The sequence below is a fragment of the Semicossyphus pulcher genome, unplaced genomic scaffold (genome assembly GCF_022749685.1).
Source record: "Semicossyphus pulcher isolate SPU_LCO1_2020_fin unplaced genomic scaffold, fSemPul1.0.p SCAF_14, whole genome shotgun sequence".
NCBI lineage: Eukaryota > Metazoa > Chordata > Actinopteri > Labriformes > Labridae > Semicossyphus > Semicossyphus pulcher.
The window spans coordinates 6352084-6368587 of record NW_027211648.1 but is presented as its reverse complement, the minus strand read 5'-3'; positions in this window follow the sequence as shown (position 1 = coordinate 6368587).

Below are 16504 nucleotides of genomic sequence, written 5' to 3'. Positions count from 1 at the left end.
TGTATTCTTAATGATATTTTAGAGTTCACCATTTCCTGGAGAACACAAGATGACTCTTCCTGCCCTTGACTGCGTAAACTAAATTGTCTCCACTGAAATGCTGTGGGTCGTCTCTGTGTTTAAGCTCTGCGGGCTTCTGGGAATGCCAATCAACATCTGCAACAAAACCCTCCAAAGCTTCTTCATGAACGGAGGCATGTTAACAGGTAGAATCAAACAGCGCTCTGCTAGCTGTTCGTGGGAACGTCAAAGGTTTGTTCGGGTTTTTTGAGGTGAGTAGGGATAGGGACTTAAAGCAGCAACGGCTGAGGGACGGCTACAGCGCCCATGAAACATTCCAATGGGTTGTCGTTAGAAATCTAATGTCACTATGGTGCGGCTGTGGCTCAGTGGAAGAGTCGGTCGTCTTTCAATCGGAAGATCGGAGGTTCGATCCTTCGATCCTCCCTCAGTCTACATGTCGAAGTGTCTTTGGGCAAGAACCCCAAATTGCTCCCGGTGGCATAGCCAACGGTGTGTGAATGTGATCACTGACTGACAGTTGGGCACTTTACCTAGCAGCCTCCGCCATAAGTGTATGAATGAGGTGACTGTGACATGTAATGTAAAAGCAGCTTTGAGTGGTTGCAAGACTATAACAGAGCTGTATAAGTACAGTCCATTTACTAAACTTCCTGACTGCTGCTGGCAATGGATGTCATGTCTATAACAACCAGGACAAACAAGCAGGTATCTTTAACAAATATACTAATAATCAACAACAACTACTAAAGGTAGAATCAAATATAAACGAAATGACAGTGGAAAACACGATAAATATATAATTACTGCTGACACTCTGACGTTGTACTGACCACCCGTAGACAGCTGGGCTGCAACGACAGGAAGTGCACAGAGTGGAACTTTTTTGTTTCGAATGCCGTAGTCGTCCCTTCAACAGTCGCTGCTTGAAGTCCCTAATAGTAAGTACTACATTCAGTCAGCACAGTCCCTGTTAGGAGAGGCCGGCCAGAGTTCCTACATGGAAGCTAAGCTAAGCACTGCTTAGACGGACCACTCCTGACCCCACTCCTGTCACCACTTCTCATTGACGTCAGACAGCCCATTCCCTCGGCACTATGTCTTACTCTGCACAACGGCCCTGCATACCTACGCATGCAACACACAGTATCGGATCAGCTGTTTGGGTCAGCGGTTTGTAGAAGAGACAACAAATAAAAGAAAATACAATATTATGGAAACGACAAAGTGCCGTTCGCAGTGGGGACTAGAGGATATTGTTGTCCTAAGCGTGCCGTGATGTGCATTATACCGTATGTCAGCTGTTTGGGTCAGAAAGTGCGGCAGCTAGCACGGACTGAAATCAAACTTCACTTTTCTGAAGATATCACAGGTGGTTCTTGTTTTTTTCCCGGACTGTTCAAACAAAGAGTTTCCTGGTTACCTGATAGTTCTGTTGAGTGATAATGGAGACAGCTCCACGTCTGCACCGATCAGTTTTCTGAAGAGGTTTACGCAAAACCAACGCTGAATAATCCACAGCCAGTTCTCTCTAACTAATTACATCCAGACTACCCAAAACAGAAGGTCAACTGAGCAGCACCACCACCGGACAGACACGCTGCTGTCTGTGCAGAATTTTAAGGTCCAGAAAGATCAGAGTTCCTTCAGAGTTTTCATTTAAAAATTCATTTCTCTTTCATTTTTCACACATTTTTCATACTTGCATCAGTTAACTGGCGTCTGCAGAATCACAAATGGCGAGAGGGAGATATTGACGCGCTTGTGAAATGCCAAAAGTTTTAAAATCCTTGAAGTCTTCAACCTGATTTCGCATACTTCTCCAGACTTTCCAGACCTGCCTGTGAACCCGGCGAGGATAAAGCAGCGATGTGATGTGCCTGTCTTGTTTCCTCAGCAGCCGCTTTATGCGTCAGATTGATTTTCTTCATTGTGATGTTCTGATAAGAGAGGCGTGGGAGGCGAACGTCGTCTCCCTGAAACGTCCCAGTTCTTTCCCATTCATCTCTCACTGTAGCCATCTATTTGACACATTTACCCAGAGTGCCTTCTGCCGAGTGGAAAAAAAAAAGAACAGAATAAAATCTGATTCCTGGATCATGAAAAGAATAAGGCGCCTGTGATGAAAGGTCAAAGTTACCAAACAGGGAAAATATGTATTCTTGTTAGAAAAGCATCAGACGGGGAGGAGGGCGGAGGAGACAAAGACAAATGTTAGAGTAAATCTTGATGATTTTAGTAGCTTGTCTGTGTTTTCAAGTTATTTTGTGTGCTCAACCACAAAGTTTGTTCAGAGGTTAAATCAAAAGTTACTATTTTCTGTTTAAAGTGGGGGTATTATGCTGGTTTACATTTTGAGACATATATATTGTTGGATGTTCAGACTAAACGTGGGTGAAGTTTCAAATCTGTAGGTAAAAGCATGTTGGAGTAATCCCCAGGTATCTCAGCTCAGTCTGCAGGCTGCTGTGAACGCCAGGTTTCACACTGTTTTTTCTACACGTGCGGCAGGCTTCCGAGAGCTGGCCAATCAGAAGAAAGCGGGCATTTTTTAACTGTAAATTATGCTAAGCTACTTCACAGGTATCACAGAGTAAAATATGAAGCTTGAAATTCCCCCCCTGAAATACCCCCCCCCCTTAAAGGTTTGCCATCTAGAAGTTCCTCACTGTTATAGCCAGATGTGCCAGACTGATTAACCTCTTTGCCGTGTTTTCAGTGTTTGCTGACCCTTACAAGCAAAGCCTGAGACGTCCCAATATGGCGGCTATACAGACAATAAACTAAATTTTAATCCGCCAAATTTGTTGTTATACGTTCATTAAATGGCTGTTACTAGTTGTCTTCAGGAGCATAGACATAAGGTAGAGAGAAATTCCTTGTATGTGCCCACATACTCAGTCAATACAGCTGATTCTGAGGTAGTAGGGCCCAACTCGACCTCCTAGTTAGATGAATGAAACACATTAACATTAAGGCAGGCAGGAGTAGTGGCCATAGATATTATCCGGAGTGTTGTAAAGAGCAAGAAACCGGGCTGGTTGGGGTGGATGGATGGCTCAAAAATATCCAGTTTGAGACCAAAAGTTTGGATGCTTATTAGGGTACATTTTCTTAAAGTACCTCATTGTCAGTTTTTTGTTTTCCTAAACACGTCAACACGTCTACATGTTGTGTCTGATTCTCTCTGTAAACTTAAACAAACAGGGAGTTGATTTTTTTCTTCTTCTAGTTTTTATTGTTGGCTGGCAAACCACCTCTGAGGTGCATTACTGCCCCCAACTGGACTGGAGTGAGAAAAGAGGATCGGGCTGAGGGCAGTCGGTGAAATGTAGGCACAACACTAAACAAGAGGCTCCCCGGTACGACTCAGTTTGACTTGTTTTTAGCAAAGAGCTGTTCGAAAGAATTGGATCCCCTTGTTGAGGACGCTGTGAATCAGTGTGTCCGAAACCGCATACTATCATACTAATCAAACTAAACATGACGTAAAATTTAGTATGTCATGCGTTCCCATCTCATAGTATGCAATTTTGTGTATGCGAGAAATACCCGGAAGTGTACTAGATCGGTCTGGATATTTGAGTATGAGACGGGAACTCACTGGTTGTACTCAACCGCCCCAAAATGCATTGCGGCTTTTCGGCTTCTACTATGGTGGAGATGGACCGGAGATCAGACCGGACATACGTAAACGATTAAGTCATGTGATACGGAGAAGACGGCTCTGAGTATGATGCCAACGGCATCCTTATAGTCAGGTTAGTGGGCAGTATGCAGTACATACTGTTTGAGTATGTAGTAGGCAGTACGTTAGTATGCGGTTTCGGACACAGCACGTGTTGACAGTTCATCATTATGCACCATTTTGACATCTGGAAGGGACGGTTAGTGGTTGGCTTATATCATACAAAGTAGGTGTTTTCTCTCACTGTACTCCACCCATCCATCTATTTTGTTCCACTTATTTGGGGCAGCAGGCTAAACAAGTCAGTCCAGACATCCCTCTGAAGGATCCAGAGGTGTTCAGAGGCCAGATAAGATATACAATCCCTCCTTCCTCTGGGTTTGCCTCAGCTCTTCCCCTATTTGGACGCATTTTGAAAACCTCCAAAGGACGTCGCCCAGGAGGCATCCTTATCAGACACCTGTACCCCCTCAGCTGGCTCCTCTCAAAGCGACGGCTATCAGGCTTTGTGTGAGGCCTTGTTTCGGTCCCAGTGCAAATACGTGACAATTGAAGCAATTCAGACTCTGACCTTTTACCGGTCTCATGTAAGAGAATAAAACATTTCCCCAGATTGACACAGCGGCCGCTGATTTTATTAGAAGTGCGAGTGGAGTGTAGAAACACACAGAAATGGATGTGTTTTCAATATCCCTGAGCCTTTTGGGGGCTCCGCTTTCCCAATTCCACTTTAGGTCGACATGCATTATTAAGAGCTGCATCTCTGAGAAAGCACCAGCGCTGTGTCGAATGAATAAATTGTGACGGCAAATAGGATGTGAGTGAGAACTGGGTCAGAACGACTCGGTACAATATGACTCAGCACTATCGGCCAGCTCTCCCCTCCTCCTCGCTAAGCTCCCTCTCAAACACATGCACACTCCCCTCCATTAAAACTTCTAAAGCTGAACCGTCTCCTACATTAAGATGCTCGGCATGTAACAGCCTCACTGTGACCCTGCTGCTGCATGCTAATTGAGCCTCAGCGAAGGCGCGGGAAAAAAAAGGCGCAGTCGTGATAGTCGCTTGCTTTAAATCCGGCGTGTTTTTGTTCCTACGTTTCGCTCCCACACAGACGTTAAATACATCAACTCTTCCCTAACATGCTGTTCCTCCTCTAAGCCTCTTTACAGTGTTCTTTTCAGAGTATCAGTGTGTGTATTTGCAGCATGAGCGGCCGAACAAAGCCGAACACATGCGTGGAATTGAAACGACCACACAAGGCTTAACTTTTTAGATGATTTTTAACTCATTTGGTTGAATTTCTTCTGCTGATTATTCCCTTTTTTGGACTTTTTATGGGCGCCTGTTTGTACTCCAAGCTGTGCAACTAAAGCTGTTTAATATATGAGGAAAAAATAGACCTCAAAGTGGCTGCTGTATGGGTAAAATCTTCGACAAGATGATGAATGTCTGCTGGATGGGATGAGAAATGTCTCTGAGAACATCATGTACCCTCATCGTTGTGTTTCAGAGAGGCCACACGCTCGATCACCTCCTCAGGAGCAAGAAGAGCAATCACTGTTGTTCTTCTTGCAACAAGCTAGAAACATGTTGTTCGACCGGCAATTTTTCTTGTTTGTGCACTCTACAGGTTTGGATCGCTTTGGTTCGGTGAGGTGTAGTGCTTTCAGTCTCTCCAAAATGCATTTGTAAGAGCCCTGATGCACTTCAAAATGGACAACTACCACGTGAAGAATACATCAAAACAGTGACCTCTCTACGAGTTGTCTTCTTTACTTTTCTAGCACATTTTTTCCACCCAAGATCCAGCACTCTTACCTGTAGTATCCGGTCTTTATAAAGAGAAAACACAAGGTGTTAGCAGCCCGTCTAATAATGATATTATTGGGCAATTTATATAACCTGTTCAAAAAGTCTGACAATGAATTGTATCTGTATTATCTTGGCACAGACGCAGCCATGATGATGGTCTGCTCTGAGACCGTATTGAGCAGTAACGAGTACGACTGATGAGGATTCTATTTGGGGGCTTTGATGTTGTGTGTTGCCATAGCGAGGAGTTTGACTGTCAGCCAGCCATCCAATTATGACAATCACATACCGGGGAGCTTTTTGAGTCGACCAATCATGATTCTCAGTTTGCGCTGCGTACAAACTTGATAGTTAAACAGAAACTTGATAACATTCAAAGCTATGGACACATGCAAGTCATCCGAGTCATCATGCCTCAAGTTCGCCCACACACACATTCACAGACTTCAGCTTACTTCACAATGCATTTACAGACAGTTCACATTCGCTTTTGCTGATTTTTCTCGTTAAATATGAAGAGCTGGTGGCGCCGGTTTCGCTCAGCTGTTATATTGCGCGTCCCATCTACAGAGGCTACTGTTCTCGACATGGCAGCCCCAGGTTCAACTCCCACCCTCGGCCACTTCCGCTTTACCGCCTGATTTTTAATACTAAATATATTCATTGTGCTTTACTTATATACATCTACAACAAAGACTGATAAATCAAGAAGCCTTAAGTACTTTTATAAGTTATGAAAGTAAGCATTCGTACTGCTTGAAATTGTGGTTTTATATTTATTTGCTCCATAAGTCTGTTTGATGCAGCTGAAGCTGAGGCTGAGAGCATCAGTCTAAATCTGTCATTAACGCCACAAAAATACATCTGTGCAACGTATTGATCTAATGTAATAACACGAGTATCATTACGGTGCTGTAATGATGGAGCAGTGATATCACAGACTTGATTTGCACATTTACACAGACAGTGATTTCCTTCCTGCATACAGCAGCTGCAGCTGAGTGGATTTTAGTCTGCATAAAGTTCTTCATATCGTTCTAGCGTCGTAGTTTGCTCTGAGTTTGTAAAATATGCCGATCAGCTGGCGGCAGATTTGTGATGTGTGATTGATTATATGCTGCTGTGATTGCCTTTGTCAGGTTGAGGGAAAACAACAGCAAAGGTAACCTGCAGTTAGCATGCCAGCGCAATGGTAACCGTGATGCTGTCGGTGCTAGCTCGGCGGGGTGGTCGTGTTCTCGCACGAGAGAGTGAGAGTGAGCTTCTGGTGACGAAGAGGAGGAGGGGCCCAGTTTGAATGTGTTGTTGACGATATGCAAAAACAAATCCTATGTGTTATACCTTTAAGTCACAGCTTTTCTGGTTCATCTCTAACTGAAGAGATGCCAGACTGCAGGAAAGTGATCCAACTCATACCTGACAGGATAAGAGACTTTCCAGCTCCCTGTCTGTCCCTGTTAGCGCTAACGTGTGTGTGATTCTGTTTAAATGTCAGTGTTCAGCTGTGATTGTGCACATGTGCCTTCAAATATGCAGGAATGTGGACAACAAGTGTGTGGCCACAATAACCAGACATGGCAGAGAGGCCCCGGTGGCCTTTTGTTAGTTTCTAATAAAGCCTGCGATCTTTGGATCAGGAGGAGGCGACGGGATGGAGGGAGGAGGGAGGAGGGAGGTGTTTGGGTGAGAGGTGGGGAGGAGGAGGAGGGAGGCGAGCTGACTGTGAATCGCTTTAATTGCTTTTCTTGGCTGAGTGGGAGGGACTGATTGACTTATGAGGTATGAAAAGGACAGACCTGCTGTCACAAGGGCTGTGTGAGTGTGTGTGTGTGTGTGTGTGTGTGTGTGTGTGTGTGTGTGTGCACCTGCAAATGCCTGTGTGTGTTTCAGATTGTGTATCAGTTTGGATCTGTTTGCATTTACCACATGAGAGCAGTCTACCTTTATGTTTCCAGGTGTGCAGGAGGACTCTATCACAAGTGTGTGTACATGTAGGAGTGTGTGTTTGTGTGTGTGTAGGAGGTCTCTATCACAAGTGTGTGTAGGAGTATGTGTTTGTGTGTGTGTAGGAGGTCTTTATCACAAGTGTGTCTGCATGTAGGAGTGTGTGTTTTTGTATGTGCGTGTGTAGGAGGTCTCTGTCAGGAGCATCTGTTGAGGCACGGGCCAGATGGAGTGTGTGTCAGGAGTCTTGTGTGAAGGCACGAGCTCTTTTCTTCCTCCTCTTCCTCCTCCTCCTCCTCCTCCTCCTCCCCCTCCTCCCCCTCCTCCCCCTCCTCCTCCTCCTCTCCTGCCTTCTGCTCCGCTGCTCCAGCGAAGAGGCGGCCCGGCCGGGGGCCCGACAGATGTGTCAGTTTAACACCAGAGGTCCCTGGAGGAGACAAAAGGAGGCGGGAGGAGGCAGAGTAACTGGCTGACCCGGGCCTGGCTGACCTCTGACCTCAGCTATAGATAAACACGCTTCATGTGAAGGCGGGATTTAGAACATCGGGGTCTATGGGCACAATGGGGACAACCTGCCAAGTCACTGATAGACCCCGTTTATTCAGTCAGTGAGAGTGTTGCTGCTGGTGTTGCAGAATTTCTTGGACATACGCCCACTTATGGGGATTTGTACTTTCTTAAACCGGTGATAACGTTTTGAAAAATAACTTGATTTGTGGTCCATCCACTATCCTGATATCTAGATATTGCTAATCCCACCTAAGCGCAATTAATATTTACAATTTCTCAGGATGGGCAGTGGTTAGCGCTGTCGCCTCACAGCTAGAAGGTTCCTGGTTCGAATCCCGTTTTCTCCCCGTGCATGCGTGGGTTCCCTCCGGGTACTCCGGCTTCCTCCTACAGTCCACACACATGCTCGTTAGGTTCACTGGTGACTCTACAATTGTGTGTCTATGTGACTGCAAACACTTAAAGCTGCTTTTACACTACATGTCACATTCATACACTGATGTCAGAGGCCTCTACATGAAGTCTTCACAAGCCAACTGTCAAGCTGGAGCTGGGGATCGAACCACCAACCTTCTGATTGAAAGACAACCGGCTCTACCGCGACCACAGCCATCCCTGTGATTGATTGATTGATTGTACCCCGCCTCTCGCCCAATGACAGCCCCCTGCAGCCCCAAACAGGAAATGCAGTATAGATAATGAATGAATGAATGGATGGATTTTGAATATCTTAAAATAAATATGTGTTTATTTGCCGATTTCTCTCCAGTCGAACAGCGACTCCTTTAACAACTGCCTCACCAAAATAAAAACATGGATGCAAGCAATCTTCCTCCAACTCAACTGTGATAAATCATCATCATTGGCCCCAAATCCCTCCCTAAAACCACCCACGACTTGTGCCTAACCATGGACAATACCACCCTGTCCCCATCACCATACATCCGTAACCTTAGTGTCATTTTCGACAATAACCTCACCTTTGAACAACACGCCAATCAAATCACCAGGACTGCTTTTTTCCACATCAAAAACAAGCTCGTCTCCGTTCATCACTCTCTTTCCCTGCTGCTCAAACTCTGATCCATGCCTTCATCACATCCAGAATTGACTACTGCAACAGCATCCTTTATGGTTCATTCTCCAAAGTCCTAAATACGCTCCAATACATTCAGAACTCTGCTGCCCGCCTCCTCTCCCGTGAACACATTACCCCCATCCTTCAGAAACTCCACTGGCTCCCTGTTCCTCAACGCATCCAGTTCAAAGTCCTCCTTCTCACCCACAAAGCCCTCCATAACCTTCATATCTTACAGACCTGCTCCACCGCCACGTTCCCTCCCGCAGCCTCCGCTCCTCTGATGCAAACCTCCTCTCCCCGCCACACAGAACCAAGCACCGAACCTGGGGTGACAGAGCTTTCTCCATAGCTCCCTCTGGAACTCTCTACGCCAACACATACTACTTTTAACCTCTGATGATGATTTATTTATTTGTTTTTCTCATAGTTCCTCTTATTGTGTTTCTCCTGCTGTTCTTATTTTGTTTCTTTAGTTGTTTTTAATTCTGTAAAGTGACTTTGAGTACCATGAAAAGCGCTATACAACAAAATGTATTATTATTATTATTATTATTATTATTATTATTATTATTATTATGTAGTATGAAATGGGCGTATTGATGATTGAAAGTGGATGTGATAATGTACATTCTGGCTCGGTTTTCAGCCAATCTAATGATTGCATTCATCAAACAAATCCCACTTTACTCACTGTGAGAAACATAATATTAGCCTCACAGAGACATTCTCATTATGAATATTATTTTCAGGCTTTATTAGCTTTTATATTCCGGTCCTTATTGCCTTTCTGCTCTCAGTTGTCCAATCTACTTGTCTATTTTCTGCTGCTGCCATGACTGAGTTCTCCTTCAGGGATCAATAAAGATAATCATATCTCATCATATCTCAGATTATCCCACATACACAGGCCCCCCAGTGGGTACTGCGGGCCTGCAGCTAACAAGCTAGTGGTCTCCAGATGCTTGTTAGCATTAGACGATCTGTATCTGTTTTGCATTTTCCTGTCAGCAAATACAGACAATTATGTAAAGCTGCTGACAATGATAGGCAGATGCTGAATAAATGTTAACAATTAAGTTGATAGATTCCTGGGTGAAGTGTGTGTTTGTTTCCTGTCTCTGTACGACCACAGTAACACAAAGCACAACAAATCTACTTTAGCAGCCTTCGTGTTGTTCTGCCAACATACATCAGGCGATGATTGCTCTGGTATTAAACCACCTGTGACAGAGATTCCTCCCTGATCCGTGTCTCCTACCTAAGAGTGGGAGTGTTTTTCTTGTACTATGCCTGTTGGTGCGCAGCTATGCCCAAGCTAAACACATGCTCAATAAAAACCATGCAGTATGCTAGCGATTACAAAGCTAAGCTACAATGTTACAATTTCATTTGGCAGACGCTTTTGTCCAAAGTGACGGACAGGAGGGAACAAAGTCAGTAAGTGCCAACAAACAGCTTCAAGTGCGACCGGACACTGGTACCGACAGGGCGTTTTACAATCAGCAAGTATCAAACTAAAGGTTATAAAATAGTGCAGTAAGTAGAAACTCCCCCAAACCAAGAAAAATATTTTAAGCCTGATGTATAATTACTACTACACCATATCTTGGCAAGTGGGCTGTGCCATTTTGAGCTTATATAGTAGTGCGCTGGTGTGTCTGCATCGCTCTGCAATTACACCACCAAAACACTAGTTGGCAGTGTGGTTTCTATGCCACTGTGTCGAGCTTCTTCCAGCTTCTGTATGGCGACCACAGACTGTATAAAAAAATGGACGACACGACAGCTCCCTAAAAGTGAAGACAAAAACATTTTGAGCGCCCCTTTAGGTCATCCTGCCACCTCCATGTTAACAGATGGGGCATGAGTCAAACTATAAAATCAAAATACACGCCAGATAATTTTTCTCAAACATGGTTTCTGTCTTTATAGTTAGTTCTTATCATGCTTATCTTATCAAGTTTAGTTTTAATTAGTTATTAGATGCTGTAAAAATGATGATTGACAGCTCTGTTATAGCTCTCAAATACGGCTCCTGCAGCTGATCTGTTCCACATTAGCAGAGTGGAGGACGATCCGTGAGAGGAAATGTAACAAAAACAAGAGTCATTGAGGTTCCCATACCTGTAGAGAAGCTGTTAAATATGCCGGCGTGCGGGATCCTTGCTGTTTTTTCGGTAAGTTAAGTGTGTGTTTTTGGTTAGCGAAAGTGGCTACGGCCGCTTCACCTGCCAATCTCTACTGCGCAGTCTCTGGCTCCAAATGACGCCACCATCGCAAGATGTCAGCGCCTATCACGGGGGCTATTTTGGCATCACTTCAGTACAAAGGGAGCAGATGGAGACGCGTCGTCCATCTATATATACAGTCATTGATGGCAACTGAAACGGAGAACATGTTGGACTTTGGGCTAAGAGATGTTGAACAGTTTTAACTCCAGGTGGAAGCGAACAGGCTCTAGCAGCTAGCTACAAACTAGCATCAAGCAAGGTGTCCTCTGTAGTTTTGGGGCTATGTTACAAAGCAGGATGATAAAAGCTTTTGTGGCCGTATTTCTGGGGCGATATCAGGCCGAGACGTGGGCTTGGCTTTAGGGAACACGGCTACTTTCTACCTATGACATATACATAGATTCAACGCAGAAGTATAAATTACCATTAAGGCTGAGGACGAAATCATCAGCTCTTTCATCTAGTAACTACAAGCTACAGGATTAGACACTTAAAAGGCTGCGTGGAGACAGTGACTCATCAAGTGCCATTTTACATCATCACTGACATTTATAAAGTTGCCCAACAGTAGTTTTGTTATCCCAAAAAAATCACTGCCATCTTAATCCTCTAAATGCCACACACAGAAGGAATATTGGGTTTTTAAACCAACCAAATGTTTTCCTGTTAATGTGAATTATCTGTCTTATTAGGCGTCTTTTTTGACACCCACATACAGTATGTGAACTTTTATATGATGTGTAGATGAGAAGGTTGAATTGGTTTGGTTGCAGTTGTTCAAAAGAGCACACTACCATCACCAGCAGCAGCAGCAGCAGCAGGATTGTAATGCAATATGTATGTTCAATATACAACACAGCCATTCTGGTAAGTGTAGCAGAGAATTAGCTCTCAGCGTGTGTGACTCATCCTGAGCACATCTGTTTTGTAGGTGGGAGGGCGACCTGTGTGTGTGTGTTTGATGTCACGTGAGTATGTGTAGTCTAATGTGCAGCTGTGTGTGTGTGTGTGTGTGTGTGACAATCTGCATGCACAACTGTGTTGTACCGTTCCTGCTGTGCTCATTGTAACCTTTGTTTACCATAAACACAGCAGACAGATGCTGCGCTCGCCGACTCTGCTGTGGATTGTTCTGTTTAACTTCACTGAGCGGAGGCTCAATAGGACGATGAGGACGTCCCCTGCAATTAGGCTGCAAACTACAACTGCTCTACGTGTGTGTGTATGTGTGTGTGTGTGTGTTGATTTTGTTCTTGAGGGAAAAAGTTTTTGTTTCATATATTTTTGCAAAAGTGTTTGTTTTCGTGTAACAGAGGCCACTTCAGCTGCTGCCTGCTTGTTTTAGGGAGTAAAATAACTCAGGTTTAACCACAGCGAACATGACGGAGCATTTAGCAAAGCGCTAGATAAGTGGTCTCACCTTATTGTTGTGGGTACACTGTTAAGATGTCATCAAATAAACAGGGAACATAACGGGTATTTCCCAAGTCAAGTTAAACCTAAGTTAGGACATGTTCAATCCTATAAATTAGGGCGATATTTTTAAGGTAAAACAACATGTTTAATGACACATAGCTAACGTTAGACAACAGCTAACATTAGTAATCAACGTATTCCCAGCTAACATTACCATAAGCTATGAATTCATATCGTGTAACACGAGCTGTGTCCCAATCCAGGGGCTGCAGCCTCGAAGGAGGCGGTCCATGGAGGATGCGGCATTGATATCCTGCGTAGACCGTTAAAGCTGAACTGAAATGAGACGCTCTGATCAACGGAGGATTTCCTGTTTGTGTCAAAGGCTTTTCCCACCCTGAACTTTGCCTCACCAAACGCCACTCCTGTTGCCTAGCAACAGGTAGCTAGTAGGCTCACTAGCTATCGTAACTAACGTCACGTAACTTAATCTATTATTTTAAAGATTTGTTTTTGTTTTTGTAAACGTGTATCTGTAGCTATTCGATTGAGTTGAAACCAAAGACTTTTACATTTAAAAAATGTGTTCTTCGGCCGCATAGGAGTCCGCCATCTTGTTTTAATTGGCGTGCAATGCACCTCGGGATACGTTGCACCGTGAAGGATGCACCTAATGGATCCTTTATGGACCGGGAAGAGGAGGACGCATCTGGAGGAGCCTTCCAATTAGGACAGCCTTCAACGCGCTGCTGTGACGCAATCGGCCTTCAAGTAGGCCTACTGCCTTCGAAGGCTGCCACCCCTGGATTGGAACACAGCCACTATCAATCCATAAATGTTAGCTAGGAGGTAGTTGAATGCTAATGTTAGCAGCTGTCTAGCAGTAGCTAATAGATTATCAAACACGTTGATTTACCTTGAAATATGGCCTGATGTCGCTCCAGATTTGCACTATCCATCATCTTGTCAGTTGCTCCCTCCATTTATACAACACAGCGGTACGACATCATAACAGCAATTTCCAATTCACACACCATGTCCGTATCTAAATTAACACTGCCATTTCAAACCCTATTGTTTGCCTTCTTTCAAAATAAAGTCGTGAGTTGAAGGCGTAACTTTAAGAGTTATCTGCAATAAAGCTCGCTAGCAAGCTTGTGGTGCTGCCTTCAATCCAGACGATTCTCAGAGGCATTATGCTTTGCTACTTTCTGATGAGCACTTAAAAGTCTGTTTATTCTTGCTGACGGGGAGCAGAGCAGGACACAGAGTCCTCAGTGTGCTATTCTGTGCATTTTGGCCTGTGGGCGTGTTTGGGTTAGTGCTTTTACAAGTCCCAGTCGCTTGTCATTTGCTGCCATCGTGGCGCTTTGCTCTGATGTGAGTCTAATCACAGAGCTGCTCAAGTAATTATCATGCAAGTAACCAGGGACGAGGACCAGCCAGCACACACACACACACACATACAAATACACAACACACACAGACAATTTTTTCCATTCATTCCTGTCTGATGACGTGTCCTCAAACGTCTCTACTTTCATCTCTTTCTCATTTTCCCCTCTCCCTCCCTTGATGAGGCAGCTGCTGAGGTGATTGTGTCACGTCTGAAGGCAGTCAAGGATGAGTGTGTGCGTATGTTTGTGTGTGTAACCCAGGTGGAAACACCTTGGGGTCGGGCCGTACTGTGAGTCAACATGAGATAAGGCGAAGACATCTCAGAGAGAGTCGTCATTTCGACAGGGAAATAGACACAGACTGACTCCCTCGCTCTGTGAGTCCCTATCAGTCAGACAGCCCACACACACGCACACACAGACGCAGGTGCATAGATACACTCATTCACACTCACACCTTTAAGGATAAATAAACAAGGACTGACTTTCACACTGTGACGCCATCCTCATCACACACGCACACACTCGTAAAGTGAAGGAGCTCACAAACTTGGAGGGGCACAAGGCAGGATTTATACTCTTTATTTAGTTTCTATTTCAGGGTATATACAGGATAAGGTAAGTCCAAATTAAGGAGACAAGTCAAGGTCAGGTGTCAAATCAAAGTCAAGTTACAAGTCACATAAAGTAAGTAAAAGTATATACGATAAATACATCTGAAGTCAAAGACAACTCGTTCAAAATAAATGGACATGTAAGGTCTTGAGTCAGTGGTTGATTGAGACAAGTTCAAGTCACTCCAGACAAGTCCTTCACGAAAAGTCCAAAACTAATGGACATAGGTCCAAGTCAAGTCTTGGTTTGACTATGTCCAGTGAAAGGGTTCAAGTCAAAGTCCAAGTCATAGTACAACTCATTCAATAATCGAGTAAAGGGCCTTACCTACACCAGTCTGGGTCATGTCACAAGTCTTTCATAGCTGGTCAAAACTAGGACAGAGATAAAGACAATCCAGAAGTCAAGTCTCAAGTCAAGGTCAACAGAGTCCAAGTCAAGGGTCTAGTTATTTGAGTCTTTCTTCGGGAGTCTAAATAGAACTCTTGAGTCAGAGTCAATCAGGAGAAGTCCAAGCACACTCTCGAGTTACAGATTCAAGTTATTTGAGGCCTGTGTAGGTTGTGTCCCAAGTGGTTAACAGCTTCTCCAAATTCGTAAGTCATAAGTGCAAGTCCTAAGAAAAAGACCAGGTAGATCTAAGTCAAAGGTAATGAGGGTAAGTTCAAGGTGATGTCTGAAGTCAGAGTCATTCAAGTCCAAGTCCAGTCTCCACCCATGAGACAAAGTGAAGACAAATAACGTTAATAACACAAGTCTTTCATAGCGAGCACTCAAGACAATAATGACAAGGCCAAATCAAAGCAGGCAAAGACAATAAGACAATGTAAAGACTTGAGTTAAGATCAATTAGGACTCAAGTCAAGCATTAAAACATCAACACTAATCTGACTTGCCAGGAAAGAAGGTGTGCAGCTGCTTAAAGCTTCCCATTTGGGGCAACAAAGACAGTCACCTCAGATTGATCTCCAAGTAAGTTACAAACATGAACACATTATGACCTCAGGAGGACCTCAAACGAAATGAATGCTCCTTACGGGGGAGAAAAGAAAAAAGCATAAAATCTGTCATGTGTTTTTGCGCATGACAAAGTCAAATTTGTGTGGTGACTGGACAACAAACCACATCCTCAGATAACCCTCCCTCTTTAATTAAATCACCATCAGCTGTTCTCTAAATGGCTAACATAACACACATTGTTTGGTGCACACAATTTCCTCTTACACTCAATTACCTCAACAACAAGCGAACACATCCTCCCTCTTCATAATTTACTTACTGCACATTAGCTCAATGCTGCTGCTGCTGCCTGAAAAACCTTGTAATGCTCAAATTGTGTGTTCTCTCACAAACACAGTGTCATTATGGCTGCGCGCTTTCATAATGAGACATTGCACAGATTTGCATTTCCAAAGAGGAGTGCAGATACTGAGATAATAATAATAGGGTAATATAACAAAGATGCAGAGCAGAAAAAATGGGCTAAAAGAAAATCTGACTTGTAATAAGCAGCACCTTGAGATTACTTTTGTTCTAATTAGAAAAGTTTGACCTCCTAGTTTGTTAAATTATCGGTAAATATCCTGACAATGTCTACTTTTATTAAATTTTTTGACTCATGTTGGCTCAAAAACTCTTCTTCAGGCTGTTGAACCTTTGACCTTCTGTGTTTTCAGTTAGTCTCTTACACCACCAGACCACCCGCGTCATAATTGCGACTAATAAAGCAATAAGATTTCTTGGCTCAAACTGTTGTAAAGTAAAACCATGGAGCATGTGAGCCGAA